Below are 22,310 nucleotides of genomic sequence, written 5' to 3'. Positions count from 1 at the left end.
CAAAATACTCAACAGTGTTTACAACAGACAACATGACTTCCCGAAAATTTTGTTTCCGTGATTGATTAGATGTGTCTTCGATGTTGCGTCTCTTCACTACACTAACCTGTGAATACTCACTCACCTAAGTATTAGGTCACTAGTAGTACTCTGCAACTACTGCTGAACACAAATCACAATGATTTGCACAGTGTCACAGGATGCCGTAAATATTTAAGCCTAGTACGGTACGTGCAGATGTTTATTATGCTTATGACAATTCGTGTCTGAGTTGAGAAAGTTATATTTTAAAGCGAAATGGTAAATTTTCTGAAGAATAATGATTATATCGCACAGTTACTCACTGTTGTATTCCAAATGACTAAAATTTAATTTCCTCTGTTATATTCGTGGTAAAATACATTACCTATCTTAGAACAAAGAACTATAATTTATATGTAACCCGATGTCTAGACATACCTAACTGATAAAATATATGTCATTTTCAGCACAGAATGGACTGCACATAACCTCTTATAAAAATTTAATGGAAATGGGGAAAAAACCTTTCTTGTTTGTTTCTTTCCTGGTTTCTTTTATCACTTAGGAGGTATTTTAGACAAAAGAAGGCAACTTCCTGTAAGGATTCAAAAAATGGTTCAAATGGCTCTGAGCACTATGGAACTTAACATCTGTGACCATCAGTCCCCTAGAACTTAGAACTACTTAAACCTAACTAACCTAAGGACATCACACACATCCATGCCCGAGGCAGGATTCGAACCTGCGACCGTAGCAGTCGCGCGGTTCCGGACTGAGCGCCTAGAATGTAAGGATTCCCTTGCAGAACTTACCGTGAGAGGCGGTGTCGTATTTAATCGGGAGGAGCTGAATCAATCTCCTTCTTCTCGATCTACGTTTCCCATAATTTCCTCAAATTACTTGTGGTGAGTGCCGTGATGGTTCCTTCGCATACGTCATGGCTCATATCCTCCGAAACCTTGTCCAACCGAACTAGTTCTAGTTCACTAACCGTCGGTGGTGACCTTATGTCTGCAAGACATTCTAATTTTTTTCTTCCTCTTCCTTCTTCTTTGTTCTTTGCTTTACTAAGAATGCAGTGGGTACGTTCGTGAGGCAGTATCTGTAGGCGGTAGAAACTGGCGAAGCGTCTGAGAATATATCGCATACGAGACTACAATGTAACATCAGTTCTTCCTCCAGCCTCGTAGATCCAGAAACGGGTGGCTCTGATCGCTCCAGACACTAGCATTTATATTTCTTTTGCAAAACCAACTGGCTGAATACATATGAACGTCCTATCGTATCAGTAGATACGATCTGTCATAAAGACTAAAAGCCATGGATAGAAGTTACCCAGTGGGCCAGGAGTTTTTAGATTTTTGAAAAACTTTCAGTTCACTACCACACTGACACAAAAGAAACTACTTTCATATGAGATATCTAGCCAGGCTTGCGTATGGATGGAGGACTTCTTGACAGGCAGCTCGTATGAGATTATCCGGAATGGACACACACTCATATACATCCAAGTAATTTCGAAAATGTCCCAGTGAAATGTGATGGAGAAATCAACGGTAGTGTTATTTGTTAATGGTTCAGAGGGCGCTGTCTGTTGTGACGACAGATTTTTCGCAGACGTCTCAGTTGTCTGTGATAATAAATGTAATATCCACTCAACGTATCGACATGACACAAAGACTGATATCTAGCTCTTATGTACAAAAAATTTTAAGTTGCTCGCTTCAACAAAAATAAAATTGCACATTTATTGAGTCGCAGCTGTGGCCACACATGTAAACTAAGTGACAAGATTCGGCCCATTGGTGAGATACGTGGATATTCTAATACATCTATTACAGAAATTGCTTGTAAAACAGTAGTAGGGGCTGTAATGCAATACAGCTCAAATTTGTCGCGTCCATATTAACTGCGCTAACAGAGGACACTGAACATATACGAGGAAGAATTGATTAGTTGGCTTGTTTGATTAGCGAGAGACAGTAATAGGAAAGCTACAAAATCAGAGCTGGTTGGCTCTTGATGAAAGACGACCAATGCCTTGCGAACGTACTCTTAAAACATAAAGTACCGATTTTTAGGACAAACTCTACGAATTTTCTTTAACGGTAGGAATTCTTAACATAAGGAGCAGGAAAAAGGAAATTTAAGGATTAACGCCCCGTAGAAGAAGAGGTGATCAGAGACGACGCTTAGCATAAGGTGAATGGAAAGTTCTCTTTGTCACCCGCCACTCACAACACTGAGTATAAATGTGAACTTACATTTGTTGCTTTAAATTCGGAAATGTTCTCAACTTGAAGGACGCCGCTGGGATGTTGCCTGCCGTTTCTTTTAGCCAATGCGGACAGCGGACAAGATGGCCGCACTGTTGGTCAAGGCATGAGTCACCCGCCACCCACGGGACGCCGCCCACCACCGCCGCCCCCACACTGGCTCGCTGCGGCCTTCCAGGTCGCGCCGTCACCGCTACGTGAGCGGTTGCGCCAGCCACTACCGACACACCTTCAGAACAGGTGTTGCTGTCCCAAGACTGGAGGTTGTCTCTTGAATCTGCGATGTGTGTGTATAGAACGTCCAGCTCAAAACTAAACCGCTGACAATCCCCGATTTGCCTTAGGGCACGTGAACGAAATATACTCCTGGCTCTACCTCACTTGAGTAGAAATGAAAAATTAGTCCCAAGCTGATAAATCTTAGTGGGAAGCTTTTATAAGTGAGTTATTCTAGTAATGAATGCAACAATATTTCGTTCTCGGAGCGAGCACTGGTATGATTCCTCTCTACCTGTTTTCACCAAATCCTTACTCACCATATGGGACGAGGGAGATCAAACAACACTCACCGACTCCTACCGACCCAACAGCCTCATCTCAGTGTTTATAAAGGTCTTGAATCTACACTCTTCGCGTGCAACCCTAAAGACCTAGAGGAAAACGCAACCCTTTATGTCAAACAAACTGGTTTCCGTCCTAGCTTCTCGTCCTCCGACCTGCGGCTGTGTTTTACCGACCTCCTATTTTACCATCTCAATAATTATAAATTTGCCATTTTTATGTTCCTTGACACTGAAAAAGTGTAACATCTATGGTATTCCAGACTACTTTTCGAGTTCCAAATTATGCACATCTAATAAACTACGTCTACCCTATTGAACCTTTTCTGTCCAACCACACATCCCATGTAACCAAACATCGCACCAATGCCCGTGTCTACCGGCTCACAGCGAGTGTGCCAAAGGTTTTATTCATTAATCAGTGCTCTGGAGCCTCTACACTGCTAATATGTTTAAACCGTCCTACTCCAGAACGTCGACAGCACAGCTTTCTTAGCCCTATACCACACCGTCCAGAAATCCCAACAATTCCTTCAACTCAGTCTCAGACAATTTATCTGCTAATGTAATCAGTGCTTCCTTTAGATGAACACTTCCACGACCCAGGCAATAATTGGAAGACGAACCATCTTCAACTTCCACCCCTATGACTTGGATCTCACCATTTACAACCATGCTATTATGTTAACTTCCGGCTGGTGTGGCCGTGCGGTTAAAGGCGCTTCAGTCTGGAACCGCGTGACCGCTACGGTGGCAGGTTCGAATCCTGCCTCGGGCATGGATGTGTGTGAAGTCCTTAGGTTAGTTAGGTTTAATTAGTTCAAAGTTCTAGGCGACTGATGACCTCAGAAGTTAAGTCGCATAGTGCTCAGAGCCATTTCTATTATGTTAACTAATACACTGAAATACCTAGCGCTAAAACTTGCCGTAGGTTAATATCTCTGAACCACAAAACAAAACGGTAGCAACAGACCAGAACTATTAACCGGACGAACATGGGGAATACATCCCTCCACTATAGCTCACAACTAAAAAACTTTAATCCCAGTTATCCTCTTTTGTGCTAATGTTGTTTGCATTTCTGATGCAAGAAGATATTTTCACTCCCACAAAATCCCCGAACGCCATGCACTCCGCTTCACCTTCCGTAACCGACTACTTTCCCAACTCGAATCCAGTACGAAATTAATGACATCTCGTCCCACCTCCTCTCCCACACTGAACACCTTCAGGTTTCTCTCACGTCCCGCAAACACGGTACCAAGTAGCATTCAATCTTTTCATCCCTGCTTATCAACCCTCGTACTCCGATTCGCATGCAGCACCACACCCCTTCTCCCTTCCCCCCCCCCCCCCCCTATCACACTTACACACACTCCGTTTACTACCCCAACGGAACTTCAATCATTTCATCCTATCTGACCGTGAAATCCGCCCACAGTTTTGCGCTTCCTTTCAGCTGTAACAAAACATTACCTTCCTTCTCCATGTCACGACACCTCTTTTCCTGACTTTTCCTTCGTCCATTTACAGTCACCTTTATTTCTGTACCACATATTTTCCAACATATTCCCCCACGAAAGCTTCGTCAGATTTTCTCAGTTTTTTTCTCAAACTCAAGAAAATCTCATTTAAACTCCTACTGCCTTCCTGTCCCAAAATCGTTCATCACCAACAATGTCAAACACTGAACACCAGTGGAAGACATCAGTTTCATTTATGTATCTATACAAATTCCTTTTATCTTTTAAGAAAAGCTCAAGGAAACCATCTATATTTTAGCTTATATACCTTATTTAATGAAACAAATTTTAATGTTTTAAATCATTTTTACATATTTTTAGATCTCTCTGACGGAAGAGCGGGTGTCTTACCCCTAAAATCCTCGAGAGAAGTAACAAGGATGAAAGGAAAATAAAGGAAGAAAACAAAACCTTACTTACTTTTGTTAAACAGCTGCGTGTTAAAAAATCCTCAAATGAAAATCAGTCCAATGTCTTTAGAATTAGACTATCGAGAGAGAGACATGAGAGACTAATATCCAGGAGAAGCGGTGTTGAAATTGCCATCCGAATAACTTCAGGCGAATGTCGGGATGTTCCCACAACTAGGCCATTGGCCATACTTTGCTGCATACTTGTCAAATCCGAGCCCATGCCCAGTCTGTAAAGACCTAGATGTCGTCCCGACATTAAAACTTCTGCCTTCCTGTGCCAATCTTTGTCTGCAGCGGAGCGCACAATGCAAAGAAATTTCCTGTAGGTTAAAATTGTTTGCCCGATCGGGATCTGAACCTGGACTCTTGAATTTCGCTCTCACCAGCTGAGTACTCACAGCGTGATTCAAAGCTCCACTCTGCTAGTATCTCACCCAGAATTGCTGAACGCCGTAGAGGTTCTGTTCCAAATCTTCCTAGAATAGTGCCCCTGAGAGGTAGATTATGATGGAGAGCGGTGAAGCCACAACCTATTTGTCTGCTCCACATCACTGTCACTTTCTCCTGAACCTTAATAATCGCCACGAGGTCATATGTGCGATATGACTTCATTTGGTTTTAGTTTACTTTTCCTACAATACAAATACTGAACGTATGCGCTCTGTTAAATACGTGGTAAATTGTTTGGTTTCTCAGTGTACGATAGTTACGAAGTGTTTGTTCTGTGGCGTCTGTTCTAAATACTACTTATTCTACACATTTTCATGTCTGACTGCTGGTATGTTTTTATCCCGAAATATGCGCTTATGTTGATAAACAGAACATAGGATGTCCTACCCCCAACAGCCCCGTGTTGGGTAGCGAGGACGAAATGAAAATAAAAGAAAAAAACAGAACTTTATTTGCTTTTGTTAAATAGCTGTGTTGAAATAATCCCCAAATAAAAAAAATTCAGTCCAGTGTTCTTCGGATTAGATTATCGAGAAAGAGAAACGCGAAACTGGTATCCGCGACAAGCGGTTTCAAGTTCCCATCAGGATAAACCGATTTAAACAAGAGATCAATGGACTGGAAACAACAGCTAATCAGCTGCAAAATACAGGTTTGTTAAACATTGGCCTTGGTTTCGACAGTTTTAAAACTGTCTAAACCATGGTCAAGGTTTAAAAAACCTTTATTTTGTAACTGGTTGGCTGTTATTTCCAATATACTGAAGGTCTTCCATGAACAGTTGCTGGAGAGGTGCAAAAGAGTGGCACTAGTATCGGCACTATGAGGATGTAAATCAGGTTTACCTTAAATACAGGCTGTAACGGTCGTGAGCGTCAGTTACCTTTGAGATTGGACGTCGTGAGCTGACGATAGTCAAGAATGCCTTTAAGACGAAAAAGACGCCAGTATCAACACCTCATTGAGTTTCAACGAGGTCGTGTAATACGGCTACGAGAAGCTGGTGGTTCCTTCTGCTATGCTGCAGAAATACTTGACAGGAATTTAGCCACTGTACATCACCGCTGGCAGCGGTGGTCACGAGAACGTACGGTGGCAAGAAGACCGGGCTCTGAACGGCCACATGGTAATAACGAGAGGGAAGACCATCGTGTTCGGCGTATGGCTCTGATGCATCGTATTGCATCGTAGCAGCAATATGAGCAACAGCTGTCACCACAGTGACACAACAAACTGGTACAAATCAGTTATTTCAAGGACAGCTCTGAGCCAGATCCCCTGTACTGTGCGTTCCACTCACCCCCAACCACAGCCATTCGCGACTTCAGTGCTGTCAAGCGGGAGCTAATTGGAGGGCAGCGTGGAGGTTTGTTGTGTTTTTTGATGGAAGCTGTTTCTGTCTCGGTGACAGCGATGGCCGTGTCTTGGTTAGTAGGAGGCCAGTGAAGGGCCTGCAACCAACCTCTCTGCGTACTAGACACACTGGACCGCCAACTGGAGTTATGACGTGGAGTGTGATTTCATATGACGGCAGGGGCACTCTCGTGGTTATTCCATGCACCCTGACTGCAAATTTGTACGTCAGTCTGGTGATTCGACCTGTTGTACTGCCATTCATGAACAGAATTCCAGAGAGTGTTTTCCAGTAGGATAACGCTCTCCCACATACCGCTGTTGTATCCCAGTGTACTCTACAGAATGTCGACATGTTTTGGCCTGTTCGATCACAAGCTCTGCCTCCAGTTGAGCACATATGGGACATCATCGGAAGACAACTCCAGCGTCATCCACAAACAGTATTAACGGTCCCTGTATTGACCGACCATGGAACGGGCATGGGCAACGGGCATGGAACTCCATCTCACAAACTGACATCCGGCACCCTTAAAACACAATGCACGCACGTTTTCAGGCTTGCATTCAACATTCTGGCGGGTAAACTGGTTATTTATGTACCAGCATTTCACATTTTCAATGGCTTATCTCGCGCTAACATTAACCTGTGATCTTGCAATGTTAGTCACTGAAATATGTTACCTAGTTAAATATATTCCCGAAATTTGATTACTCTACATTAATAGTTTTTTGATGTGCGACTTTTTTTCGTCAGTGTAGTTCTGGTGTGAAAAAAATCCTGAGTATATGACCGTTGTCGCCACAGAAAGAAGGGAATGTTACGATTTAATGTTCCTTCAAAGTCGAGAAGATACGAAAAGTAGGGTGGATTGGACAGTGATGGTCAGGGAACTGTGCCGTGGCTATGTGCATGTAGCTAGTCCTATATTCACCTGAAGTGATTTAGGAACGTACGGGAACACTAATTCAAAATGGTCGGAAGTGAGTATCTTGCTATTTCCGAACAGAAGATGGAAATTTAAGCTTGAATTAATGTCCTGTCGATGATGAGGTCATTAGATACTTGGGAAAAGTTCGGAGTCGGGAAGGAAATTAACTGTTGAAAGGAACGCTCCCGACATGTGCCTCAAGCGATTTAGGGAAACCACGGAAAACCTAGATGTGGATGATCGAAGGGTGATTCGAATTCCACTCTTCTGGAATAATCGTGCAGTGGCTTAGCTACAGTGCCTTGAAACTCGCCTTCTTACTGATTAGGCCCGTAAGTAACCAACGCTCGTGTTTGAAGGTCATATTGGTCACGTACGTATAAAGTGCTCGGTGATGCAGAGCTGTTTGCTGAGGGCGGATCATACGCAGGCGGACTGGAAACCCAGAGCAGCGGTGCGTGTGGGACGCGACTGGTACAGTTAGGCGCTAGCGCCGCTTGGCAAATCAGATTTCCCCCACTCAGAGCCCCATCGATATAGCTAATTACTGAACTGCTATTGGAATGCCAACCGGGGTCATCCTTTATAAGAAGAAACAGAGTATTTTATTCTTGACGACTGGTGAACGAAAAGGTATAACAAAAAGGTAAGTCCAAAGTTTCAGGACACATTCCTGTCACATAGAAGGAGGAAAATATGTTGTATGGAATTGAGTCCAGAAGCACATTATTTTCGTGTTGGAAATCATTTTCTACAACTCTTCATAGTATATCAGTCACGGTAAACATACGTAAACAAAACTTACCACCAAACCGTATGAAATTATTTCTTTCACAAAATGTTTGAAATACCCTATTTGTTACCTCTGATAATTCACAGGTTAATTGCCAGTGTTTTGTATTCCATTTCGATGAAGGTATTGTTGACATGCGGCTTTCGTCATTGCTTGTACTGACATGTGAACCACTTCATTTCTTAACGGCACGTAGTATTACCTGATATTGTGACCATTATGGACTAGGCGAACATATAGCTTCTAAATAACAAGTTCTGTGGTAGATACGTACGAGTAAGTGGACCATTTATCTGACTTTCGTGTTCTACGGAACTAAGCTCACTAGACTTACATTTATTAGGGGATTTGAAAGCTCTAGTGTATTTTGTAACACATTTCCAGGGGCAGATGTGGACTCTGACCACAATCTATTGGTTATGAAGCGTAGATTGATACTGAAGAAACTGCAAAAAGGTCGGAATTTAAGGAGATGGGACCTGGATAAACTGAAAGAACCAGAGGTTGTACAGAGTTTCAGGGAGAGCATAAGGGAACAATTGACAGGAATGGGGGAAAGAAATACAATAGAAGAAGAATGGGTAGCTCTGAGGGATGAAATAGTGAAGGCAGCAGCGGATCAAATAGGTAAACAGACGAGGGCTAGCAGAAACCATTGGGTAACAGAAGAAATATTGAATTTAATTGATGAAAGGAGAAAATATAAAAATGCAGTAAATGAAGCAGGCAAAAAGGAATACAAACGTCTCAAAAATGAGATCGACAGGAAGTGCAAGATGGCTAAGCAGGGATGGCTACAGGACAAATGTAAGGATGTAGAGGCTTATCTCACTAGAGGTAAGATTGAGACTGCCTACAGGAAAATTAAAGAGACCTTTTGAGAAAAGAGAACCACTTGCATGAATATCAAGAGCTCAGATGGAAAACGAGTTCTAAGCAAAGAAGGGAAAGCAGAAAGGTTGAAGGAGTATATAGAGGGTTTATACAAGGGCAATGTACATGAGGACAATATTATGGAAATGGAAGAGGATGTAGATGAAGATGAAATGGGAGATATGATATTGCGTGAAGCGTTTGACAGAGCACTGAAAGACCTGAGTCGAAACAAGGCTCCCGGAGTAGATAACATTCCATTAGAACTATTGACAGCCTTGGGAGAGCCAGTCCTGACAAAACTCTACCATCTGGTGAGCAAGATGTATGAGACAGGCGAAATTCCCTCAGACTTCAAGAAGAATATAATAATTCCAATCCCAAAGAAAGCAGGTGTTAACAGATGTGAAAATTACCGAACTATCAGTTTAATAAGTCACAGCTGCAAAATACTAACGCGAATTCTTTACAGACGAATGGAAAAACTGATAGAAGCCGACCTCGGGGCAGTCAATTTGGATTCCGTAGAAATATTGGAACACGTGAGGCAATACTGATCCTACGACGTATCTTAGAAGAAAGATTAAGGAAAGGCAAAACTACGTTTCTAGCATTTGCAGACTTAGAGAAAGCTTTTGACAATGTTGATTGGAATACTCTCTTTCAAATTCTGAAGGTGGCAGGGGTAAAATACAGGGGGCGAAAAGCTATTCACAATTTGTACAGACAGCAGATGGCAGTTATAAGAGTCGAGGGGTATGAAAGGGAAGCAGTGGTTAGGAAGGGAGTGAGACAGGATTGTAGCCTATCCCCGATGTTATTCAAACTGTATACTGAGCAAGCAGTGAAGGAAAAGAAAAATTCGGAGTAGGTATGAAAATCCATGGAGAAGAAATAAAAACTTTGAGGTTCGCGGATGACATTGTAATTCTGTCAGAGACAGCAAAGGACTTGGAAGAGCAGTTGAACGGAATGGATTGTGTGTTGAATGGAGGCTATAATATGAACATCAACAAAAGCAAAACGAGGATAATGGAATGTAGTCGAATTAAGTCGGGTGATGCTGAGGGAATTAGATTAGGAAATGGGACACTTAAAGTAGTAAAGGAGTTTTGCTATTTGGGGAGCAAAATAACTGATGATGGTCGAAGTAGAGAGGATATAAAATGTAGACTGGCAATGGCAAGGAAAGCGTTTCTGAAGAAGAGAAATTTGTTAACATCGAGTATAGATTTAAGTGTCAGGAAGTCGTTTCTGAAAGTATTTGTATGGAGTGTAGCCATGTATGGAAGTGAAACATGGACGATAACTAGTTTGGACAAGAAGAGAATAGAAGCTTTCGAAATGTGGTGCTACAGAAGAATGCTGAGGATTAGATGGGTAGATAACATAACTAATGAGGAGGTACTGAATAGAATTGGAGGGAAGAGAAATTTGTGGCACAACTTGACTAGAAGAAGGGATCGGTTGGTAGGGCATATTCTGAGGCATCAAGGGATCACCAATTTAGTATTGGAGGGCAGCGTGTAGGGTAAAAATCGTAGAGGGAGACCAAGAGATGAATACACTAAACAGATTCAGAAGGATGTAGGTTGCAGTAGGTACTGGGAGATGAAGTAGCTTGCACAGGATTGAGTAGCATGGAGAGCTGCATCAAAGCAGTCTCTGGACTGAAGACGACAACAACAACAACAACAACAGCAACAACAGTGTATTTAACCCCATTGCAAGATACAGTGTGTTCTTCTGCCGCTATTCGGGAAAACTGATTTTTTTCCCTTTATTGCTGTTTCAATGCCCTGCTCCTTATGGGCAGGGGAGGGCTGACAGCAGCACAGTCCGCCGCTCTTCAGCCGAGTTGCTTCCTAAAAAATATAAAAATGGTAACTCCACATAAAAGGGGCGGAAAAAGGGGATATAAAAACACAGTAAATGGAAACAATGGAAGTTAAAATATATGCTAACACGGGGACGTTCATTAGGGACAGTTAAAAAAGTCGGCATAAAGTTAAAAGAGCACAATTGGCGATTTGTGGGGCACTTAAAATACGCTGTGGAACACTGAAACCATACGCAGTATATCATGGATACATTAGTATATCTGTGATTCGTTACGAGGACTATTGAAGCGTTTATCATTGCTGAGGGAATTTTCGACATGTATGTTTGTTGGTGTGTTTCCTATGATTAACGTAGTAGAAAGAGCTGTAGAAAATGAATTGTAATCTGTCCTGCTAATGTTGTTGTTGTTGTTGTTGTTGTGGTCTTCAGTCCTGAGACTGGTTTCATGCAGCTCTCCATGCTACTCTATCCTATGCAAGCTTCTTCATCTCCCAGTACCTACTGCAGCCTATATCCTTCTAAATCTGCTTAGTGTATTCATCTCTTGGTCTCCCTCTACGATTTTTACCCTACACGCTGCCCTCCAGTACTAAATTGGTGATCGCTTGATGCCTCAGAACATGTCCTACCAACCGATCCCTTCTTCTGGTCAAGTTGTGTCACAAACTCCTCTTCTCCCCAATTCTATTCAATACCTCCTCATTAGTTATGTGATCTACCCATCTAATCCTCAGCATTCTTCTGTAGCACCACATTTCGAAAGCTTCTATTCTCTTCTTGTCTAAACTATTTATCGTCCATGTTTTACTTCCATACGTGGCTACACTCCATACAAATACTTTCAGAAACGACTTCCTGACACTTAAATCAATACTCGATGTTAACAAATTTCTCTTCTTCAGAAACGCTTTCCTTGCCATTGCCAGTCTACGTTTTATATCCTCTCTACTTCGACCATCATCAGTTATTTTGCTCCCCAAATAGCAAAACTCCTTTACTTCTTTAAGTGTCTCATTTCCTAATCTAATTCCCGCAGCATCACCCGACTTAATTCGACTACATTCCATTATCCTCGTTTTGCTTTTGTTGATGTTCATCTTATATCCTCCTTTCAAGACACTGTCCATTCCGTTCAACTGCTCTTCCAAGTCCTTTGTTATCTCTGACAGAATTACAATGTCATCGGCGAACCTAAAAGTTTTTATTTCTTCTCCATGGATTTTAATACCTACTCCGAACTTTTCTTTCGTTTTCTTTACTGCTTGCTCTATATACAGTTTGAATAGCATCGGGCAGAGGCTACAACCCTGTCTCACTCCCTTCCCAACCACTGCTTCCCTTTCATACCCCTCGACTCTTATAACTGCCATTTGCTTTCTGTACAAATTGTAAATTTTGTTACGCTATGTGCAGCTCCCTGACGCCTTCATAATTATAGGAGACGTCGTTAAATTATCATGCTATAAATTTAGTCGCCAAGTTAGCAGCAGACAAGCTAACAAAACAAAAATAGCTAAGAAAAACGGTCTGTTAGTTTCAGCAATATTATTTATTCTTCAGGTTTATTTGAAGCCTTTAACTATATTGGAACAATAAGTGTTCTTGAAATAAGTGATAATGAACCAAAACATTATTAAGACCGTCCACCGCATGACTGAATGCCGCCTAGTGGCATTGCGGGCAGGTAACACGATAAGGAAAGTATATAAACGGAGGGCAGACGAAAGGGAAACCATTATAGGAACGAAATCCACTGACATAAGCAACGTTGACAAAGGGCAGATTGTGATGTGCACCTGTGGAAAGCACTGGAATGGCGGTGAAACCACGAGCAGGCGACAGGGCGTTTTAGGTCTAAGCCTCATCACAAAAAGTGGAGGTTGGAGATTTACACCCTCTGTAAAGCAAAATAGGCGGCAATATGTGACAGATCTGACGACGGAGTGCAGCGCTAGTGCAGACAGAGGTGTTACGGAGCACACCTTTTGGCAGGTTGTTGAACATGGAGTTCCGCAGTAGACGACCCCAACATGTTCCCATATTGACCCAATGACATCGACAATTACGATTGAGTGTGCTTCGAATCATCGAGATTGGAACGTGGATCAATAGAAACGTCTCGTCTGATCAGATGAATAACGTTTCTTGCTACACAGGTCGATGTGTCAGGATACGCTGTCATTCAGGCGAAAGGCTGCTGGAATATGCACTGAGCCACGAACGAAGGCTAGTGGGGGAAATATTCACATTGGCTTCTACGGGACCTGTGTTGGCAATAAAAGGCACCGTGACAGCTGTAAAATTCGTGAATATTATTGCAGACCACCTTCTTCATGCTCGATGTCTTCCTCGTGTGTGAATTACGTGATCTGTGCGTAGACATCTGGTTCCAGATAACTTTAAAAACACACAAAGGGCTCGTCGAATCCGTATCATTGAAATCGCTTCTTTATTGCATTCCAAATTGGATCTATACGCTACCAAGCAGATAATCATAATACTTTGGTCCATCAATGTGTATCCACTGAAGCCGCTTCCAGACAATTCCACGGAACGAGATGGCACTTTGGTATGACACTGGACTCGTGTTCGTGAAAACGGCAGTTCAAATTCCCGTCCGGTCGTCCAGATTTAGATTTTCGGTGATACCTTCTCACTTCGAGATGGCGCTCTGGCTCTAATGACCTCGTCGTCCCTTTTGTTTGTTTCCCTTTTTCTCCTGGTAGTTTCCAACATGCATCCCACCATGGCTCGCTGAGCATTCTCCTTTTATTGGTTTTCGCGTAAAAATTGGTGTCTTCCTGTTGCAGTCCAAAACTGATTAGAGAGACTTTAGAAACATCTGAAGCTTGGATATAGAAACCGTAGTTAGTTGACCAAAGGCACTCTATGCCATTTTGACTCCTCTGTTAATTTTCTCCTTTCCATTCAGTCATTACAAACGACTCTGTTGTCAGTGCTTCCGAAGCTGTGGTAGTAAATTTTGTAGCCAGAACTCCACAAACAGCTTTAGTTTGAACCAACGCCACGCGGAGTAGCCGCGCGGTCTTGGGCGCCTTGTCGCGGTTCGCTCGGCTTCCCCCGTCGGAGGTTCGAGTCCTCCTCGGGCATGGGTGTGTGTGTTGTCCTTAGCATAGGCCTAAGTTAGTTTAAGTTAGATTAAGTAATGTGTAAACCTAGGGACCTATGACCTTAGCAGTTTGGTCCCTTAGGAACTTACCGCAATTTCATTAAGGCAAACAACAAGGCGAAGACTGTAGAAGGCCCAGCCTTCTTAGTTAAAACCGTAACGTCCGTAGTGCGGGGAGTCAATGAATAAAAACTTGGACGACGGAAAACATCCACATATCAACATTAAAACTTCACCACGTTTCTTACCGTGTTATAAGTTCATGTGGCCAAGCGGTTCTAGGCACTACAGTCTGGAGCCGCGCGACTGCTACGGTCGCAGGTCCGAATCCTGCCTCGGGCATGGATGTGCGTGATGTCCTTAGGTTAGTTAGGTTTAAGTAGTTCTAAGTTATAGGGGACTGATGACCTCAGAAGTTAAGTCCCATATTGCTCAGAGCAATTTGAACAATTTTATAAGTTCATATGTAGATGTTTTTCCTCGCCCAACTTGTTGTTTATTGCCTATCCGCCCTACAGATATTGTGTTTTTAATGCAGGACGTTAGGCCTTCTACTAGTATACTCTTCGCCATGTTGTTTACCATGTTTTAATGTTCAGATGCCGCTGTTTATGTGGCTACAAGCCACGTAACCGGCAGTGCCTATACAAAATTGGTTCAAATTATATATTATTCATTGATTTAGACTTGCTGCAATTGATTTTAAAGTCTACTTTCAAACTCTATCAGTTCTTCGACTCATTGCTGGGGTTTATTTGTGCTAGAAACAAGCATTAAAATATGATCAGCAAAACGAACGTGGTTCAGCTACGCTCTTCGCGTTTCTGTTAATGGATTTGAATACGTGCTCTACAAATACCGTAAATAGTTTTGATCCCATAGAATGCCTTTGCTTCACTACAATTACAATTCTGAACTTCTCTCTATTCTGATGAAACCTAATGAAACTGTAGCACTCAGGTATATATTCTTCATGGCTGAATCAATGCTTTGGTTTTCAGGAATTGTCAATAAGATTTTGTTGAAACAGTCAAAAACTTTCTCAGAATCTATGAATCCTGACAAAATGATAACTCATTGTCATTGCTCCATTATACACTTTTGTTGACGAATTGCAAATAGACCACCGCACTACATCAACATCTAGAACTAGCTTATTCAGTGACCTGATTAAAATTAATTTTCTTATGCTGTTGGTGATGTTTGCACACTACGGAGAGGAATCTGATTTAGAAAAATATATTAAATGTGATATAGCAACGTACATGAAGAGTTATATGCCAGCGTAGTGAGCAGGAAGTGAAGTGTGAAGCGGTTACGATGGAGAGGGCCTGGCGGACCGGAACAGACCGCGGCGGCCGGCCCGTGACTGGAATTCTCCCGGAGCGGCGAGCTCCCCCTTTCCTCTCTTCATACTTCCAGCGCGTGGCAAGAGTAACACCAACTCCCTCGTCTGAAAACACTTTAGGTCACCGCCTTGCAGAAAACACGGTTAAATGTTTGTGCTTTTAATACAGTGATGGAATACTATAATAAGTGGCTTCTTTTGTTACGGTGGAAAGTACGTTCTGTTGCATACCACCCACGTACTGGTACGAAAATGGTCAAAAACTGCACCGAAAATTTAGGAAACGTATGTCATGGGCTCAAATTTGATTACAATGATTTCGTTTGCGATGGTCTGCCCTATTTAATACACTCGTACGTTTGGTACAAGAGTAACCAAAGTAAATGAATTGTTATTGCAGATGAGAAGTTATTGTTGATGTATGTCTGTACAAACCAATGCAGGCTGCTGCATATAAAACCAAATATGGGATTGTGGTACAGATTTGATTAATTTCCACGCCTGTATGCGCTTGTGTTTAAACAAAACATTTGCAGTGATAAAAGATCTCACTTGTGATAGTACAGTAGCATTGTAGCGCATCTGCGCTGAAATAATAACAATAAGAATAAGAAAACATTCTGTTTTTGAGCTTCAACAGCGCACAAGAAGATTACCTGACGTTTTAATTAACACTGTTACTATGATTACTTTCACAGGCTAGACGAGTAGAAAAATATACACAAATTATGGCTGTTTCTTATTTTAATTAACTAAGCTGTGGCAACGGTTCCAGATACAACAATGTACACATAATGCTAACGACATTCCAAACTACATGTAAAATAATTTGTATCAATTTTATGCGAAAACGCAAAAATAATACGTATTAATATAACGTGTCTGAACCATATTCGTTTTGTTGATGGCACTACACTGTTTGCCTCTATGCAGATAAACTTAACAACAAATGGAAGAACATTACTGATAAAGTTTGAAAACAGGCCTAAAAGTTAATTAGGACAGTACTAAAGTAACATATAAATAAAACGTCGGAAACAAAATAGTACAAATTACCCATGAACTCATAGAATCACTTAATGCGTTTTGGTATTTAGTGCACTTGAAGGCAAGACAGATGGTTCAAATGGCTTTGAGCACTATGGGACTTAACTGCGGAGGTCATCAGTCCCCTAGAACTTAGAACTACTTAAACCTAACTAATCTAAGGACATCACACACATCCATGCCCGAGGCAGGATTCGAACTTGCGACCGTAGCGGTCGCGCGGTTCCAGACTGCAGCGCCTAGAACCGCTCGGCCACTTCGGCCGGCGGCAAGACAGAATACAGACCAAAAGGAATAATCAGAAGATTAAAAATGGGTGAAATACTTTTGGTAAATTATGTAAGGTTCTCAAATCGAAGGTTCCGACATGTCTAGAAAAGGAAGGAAAATTTACAACCAAAGACTGTTAACAATTTTTGATGGACTTACAAAAACCGTTCAAAAATAGAGAATTACACAGCGAGTATTAGAGAGATATATTTTGGGAATGACAATGACAGGCATGAAAACGAGAAATGGATCAGGGAACAGACTGGAGTGGAAGGTGTTACGAAAATGAAATGTAGTTTACGTGACATGTAGACAGGTGACCGAGTTGGTTCTTTGCTTGATACCATGAAACCCGCTAACATCGGAACGACAACGTAATTGAATGTGGGCAGACGACATCAGAAAGCTTAATGGATCAACTTGACTGCTTAGAGCGAAAGACCGAATGCATGGAAAAGTCTAAAGGGGGTCTTCATATAGCAGTGGATTCCAAACTGATAATAGATTTGAAAGGTGAGACAAATGCAGAAAATAGTAACAGCTTTTTCACTTCATTGTTGAATATTGTAGGAAAGGAAGAGTTGATATTCCCGTCTACAAGAATATCATTAGACAAGGAACGAGTTGAGCAAGAATGGGAGAGAGATTCGTCCGTTATTTCGTTGAAAAACCATCTCGCTACTCGCACAAGATAAACGCCGATAGGTACCAGTCAGAATGAGAGGTCCGTACTCTAGCTGGTCAAAAGTATCCAGACGCCTATAAGTGGACATTAATGTTCATAAAGGCTCAGCTCTCGACCGTGGTGGCCATGCGGTTCTAGGCGCTGCAGTCCGGAACCGCGCGACTGCTGCGGTCGCAGGCTCGAATCCTGCCTCGGGCATGGATGTGTGTGATGTCCTTAGGTTAGTTAGGTTTAAGTAGTTCTAAGTTCTAGTGGACTGATGACCTCAGATGTTAAGTCCCATAGTGCTCAGAGCCAAAGGCTCAGCTCTGTCCGCGCAGCTTTTTTTTCCTTAATGGATGATATTACAGAAGTGTGTACCGTGGAAAATGCTATATGCTGACAATATAATACTTATGCCAGGTACCATGGAGAATCTTGAAACTCAAGTCTAGAAATGGTATGATTGTCTGCGAAGATTTTACCTCCGTTTAAACATCCACAAGACTGGGCGCCTCGAAACGATTTCATCTCCTGGAACTATACAAATAAATGGAGCTCTTATTATCAAGGTGGACGTATTCCAGTACCTAGGTTCTCGACTACAGAATGACGGGGCTATGTGAATGAATATGTGCGAGCAAGAATCAAAGTGACCTGGATGCGATTCAGTGAAGTCAGTGGTATTTTTTCTGACGAGAAGATTCCTATCAACCTAAAATCAAAGTTATGCAGCACAACGGTATGGCCAGTTGGATTATAAAGTACTAAATGTTGGCCTGCACCTAGAAGTGCTGAGCACTCACTACGTGTTAGGGAAATGGTGATATTGAGAAGATCATTAGGCATTTCCCTGCTCCACCAGATCAACAATATAACGATACGACAAATAGCTGGAGTGGCTCCAATCAATGGATAGAAGTAAGAACGGAGACTTCAGTGGTATGGATACGTCATATAGACATCATCTACTTCAGTCATCAGCCCTGCCTATCATCTGACTGTCGAAGGCCAGAGACAACGTGGAAGGCTTAAATTAAGGTGGCTAGACACTACAAACTCACATCTAAGCTCAAGAAAGATAATCCACAGCAAGAAATCACGTTTGACCCAAAAAGCAAAGCACGATCCAAGAAGAGGACTGCACAAAAACTAAAAGACATGCAAAAACAGACGCAGGTCAGTGGACAGAGCACCTCTCCAAGTTTTTGACATACATTACAGGTCAAAATTTTTGATAACATTTTTGGGATCAGCTATCTTGTAATCTATATAAAATCAGTGAAAAAACAGTTTAGATCGCGATAGGTATTTTACTAAAATTATCGGTTTCAGCCTAGCCTGAGGCCATCTTCAGACAGCACCATCAGCTGGAGTCGACGGTGCGTTTCCAAAAACGAAAAGCCTACAAGTATTTGAAAGTTCAGTGGGGCTGCACCTGCCCGGTAGGAAGGAGCCCTGTATCAGCGCATAGGAGCATTACTTAACTGGAGGAGGTGTCTGATAAAAGTAATAGGGATTACAAAGTGCAATTGAAGCCAATAAATTACATTTGTTTCCGTGGAAATTTGAAACATGATGTTTTGCGTAACTTTTTAACGGCTGAGTTTGATCTGTTACCCTGTTTTGTCTTTTTGGAAGTTATACTCATAAATTGCTAGAAACCAGCTGAACGCGATATTCTGACTGTTACCTATGTATGGATTCCAGTCAAGTGGTCGAATCTTGCAATCTTGCTGAATGCAGTTAGATAGCTGCAGAGCTCTAATCATGGATGTTGAACCATGTTAACCATGTCTCGTGGGTCAAAGTGAAGCTGGAGACAATTATTTAAGTGGATTTAAAAGAATCCCAGTGCAGAGACTTAATACGGGATCGCTAGTAAATGTTTCCTAAGCGAACCTTCGGACCAATACATAGCGTAATTTCTCTCGCAAGCCGCACGTCTTTAAGCGTGCGTGATTCTTGCCGAGCGCGCGAGTGAAACTTCGCGAAACGAAATGGAATCTCCTAGAACGAGAGGAAAGAACGCTTTAGCTTACACGTTTCCTTGAGGAACTATGAAACTAAAGTCTGAGCAATAGCAGCTCGCCCAGTGATATATAAACAGGTATTCTCCCCGTGGTCTACCTATGAATGGAGCGGGAAGGAACAGTAATATGCTGTACAGTAAGAAGTACTGTCTTTAATGCATTTTACTGTGACCTGGAGAGAGCAGATGTCGATTTAGACATAAAAGATCATCTAATTCTCTCAAGTACTGAAGTTATGGAGAGTTACATCTTTTCAATTCGTATGTGTTTCTGTCACCTACTTTCTTTTGTGGTAATGAGAATATAACCTGAAATGAATAAAATGTGGGATCGTCTTTTTATTTTCTCCTTTATGTCTCAAAAGTAAGACGTTTCATCTTATGGAACTGTAATAACAGTGATCAGTGTTACTGAGTGTAGTTCGCTCTGTTCTTTCAATGGGACTTCCAGTTGAACTAGAAATGAAAAGAGCAGAGCGCCAAGGGGTCTCAAAAAATAACGTACACCTACAAAAAAAAAAATCTGTCTCCAGTAATGCGAAAATTATTCGTAAAACCAAAAAACACTCTAAGCAGCGGAGTGCATTTCCACACTTGACTTAGGACGAAGAAAAAAAAGAAAGGAGAATCCTTCGAAAAACTCTGGGGCCTGCCGTAGAAGAATATAACAACTATAAATTAAGAAGCAACATAGAACTCTACCAAAAAATTTCTAAATTCTCAGACCCAATCTAGAAAGGCGGTTCAGTTCCTTTCGACATATGAAAGGAATTGAGCACGATAAATTTACTAAAAGAATCTAATATTTCAGTAACAAAAATCAATGGATCACAGATACTGAGAGAGACTTAGAAGAAATGAACATAACTAAAGAATACATTCAAAACAGAAAAATTCAGAACCAAAATAGCAAAATTCAAGGGTTTTCTGTAAAAAGAGAAGAAACGTGGAAGTTTCTTTACTCAAAAAACAAAAACAACACCAAAGCGAGAAAATAAAAAAGCACTGCGAAGATAGGAAGAGGAACCTCATTCGAAAGATCAACTCCTCTTATCTGTTTTTTATAGTCCACACAAGAAGAAAATACATAACAGAGAAACATTTTCAGGTAAAGAGCACAAGGACGTGGTACAAAGAGTGTAGCACAAGAAAGTTAGATATAAGAAACAAGAATCGCATGTAAGCATTTTGAAGAGCCATTATTGCTTTAAGAAAAATAATAAAACTTATATTTTGAAGAATTATATTTGACTCACGCATTAGTAAAACTTATTCTTTTTGTTTTGTTGACCGTACCTCGTTTCCTCATGAAAGGATCTCCGAAATTTATTCTGTGTTGAGCCCACTGGGACATTAAATTCCTATATACGTAGTGTTTCACAATTCATGTTATACACTTCTAGGGAATGTAGAGGGGACTTAGAAGATCAAGTTTTACATGGGAACCCATGTCCGGGAACGTCATCTAAGGATGCTACATAGCGTCAAAGTTATAGGCACCGGCGCCTGTAAATGTATGTATATACAGGGTGATTATGTGATGACGCAAAAAACTTTCGAGGATGACGCAGAAGGGTAAATGTAGCAATCTGGGATTAGGGTTCCTGGTTCGGAAACGAACGAGTCGAAATTTACAAGCGAAAATAATTCTGACACCTCTGATTGTGGAATGCTTGCACTGGTTCTGTTGTGACTAACAATGTAGGATATGGAACTTTCAGTGGTGGTAGTGTGGACCAAGAAAAGAAAAAAATGTCTTGCAAACGTAGGCTCTGAAATGCATACATGAGGAGCCAAGAGCAGTTGTTCATCTTCGCTACTGTGAAAAACACAACTCCTCTACTGATCACCTCTAGAAACGTGTAACGTGAATTGTGAAACACCCTGTGAAATAATCATAAAACTATATAAATAATAGGTGGGACTTGCAAATACTGTCTTACACACCATGTATTCTAGAAAGAGTTCACAAGTTATTGCAGCGTTATGGGGTATAGAAATTAATTTAATCTTGAACACGTTAAAGTGTAATTTCAATGTGTCTATCATATCCCCTCCGCTGCTTCACACTTTTTGCAGGCGTAGCTCGTCTCAGTTGTTCTCAAGCATTTCTGGGATCTGGCGGCGGTATTCGAAGTTAGGACGCAAGTACACAGACATCGCGTTCTGAGATTGTCCAATGCCATTCGAGACGATGAATGACAAAAATTTTTATTTATTTTTTAACTACCCATTTATTTTACTTTTGACTAAATTCGAGCTTTTCAGAGGGCAAGTGATTGTGACTAGATTAACATGGAATGACGAAGAATTGGCTGCGGCGTTTCTGGAGACTGGATCTCGTGGTTTGCAGCTGTACGTCAGGGAATCCAGTGGTACGACAACATAATCGGGAGTGTCGAAGAAGCCAACATACCGGCGCTCTAGCAGCAAGGCTGAGGTGTCCTTCGGGCGGAAGCGCTAACCAAGGCAAAGCAGTGCGTAATGCCAGAGGTCTCGGCCGCACCTTGCTGTGATTAGCGGAGTTAGAGATAGATTCACAAATGCATGAGACTTCCTGACCCCTCTGGCGATAAGCCTTCATCTCTTCCTCGTTTTGGTCTTCCTCCTTTAAAACTGAAAGGTAAATTCTCACGTGAACATATTTTTTGTCAGCGCAGCGTCCTTGTTGGAGGTACGTGTTTACAATGACTCCCTGTAATGACTGCATTAATACCTTTCAGTAATCCGTACAGATGTTGGAGAAAACTATGGAGACACCGAGAGATATGTTTCCTTGAACA

General features: G+C 41.7%; 1 protein-coding gene across 3 annotated transcripts in view; it reads left to right on the top strand.

The window, feature by feature from the left end:
* The window catches only part of LOC124723071, a 101,474-nt gene that overhangs the window by 754 nt on the left and 78,410 nt on the right, over window positions 1–22,310 (top strand). The gene's annotated exons all lie outside the window — the stretch shown is intronic.

Source organism: Schistocerca piceifrons, chromosome X (assembly GCF_021461385.2).
Source record: "Schistocerca piceifrons isolate TAMUIC-IGC-003096 chromosome X, iqSchPice1.1, whole genome shotgun sequence".
Classification (NCBI taxonomy): Eukaryota; Metazoa; Arthropoda; class Insecta; order Orthoptera; family Acrididae; genus Schistocerca; species Schistocerca piceifrons.
This window is presented reverse-complemented; position numbering and strand designations above follow the sequence as displayed.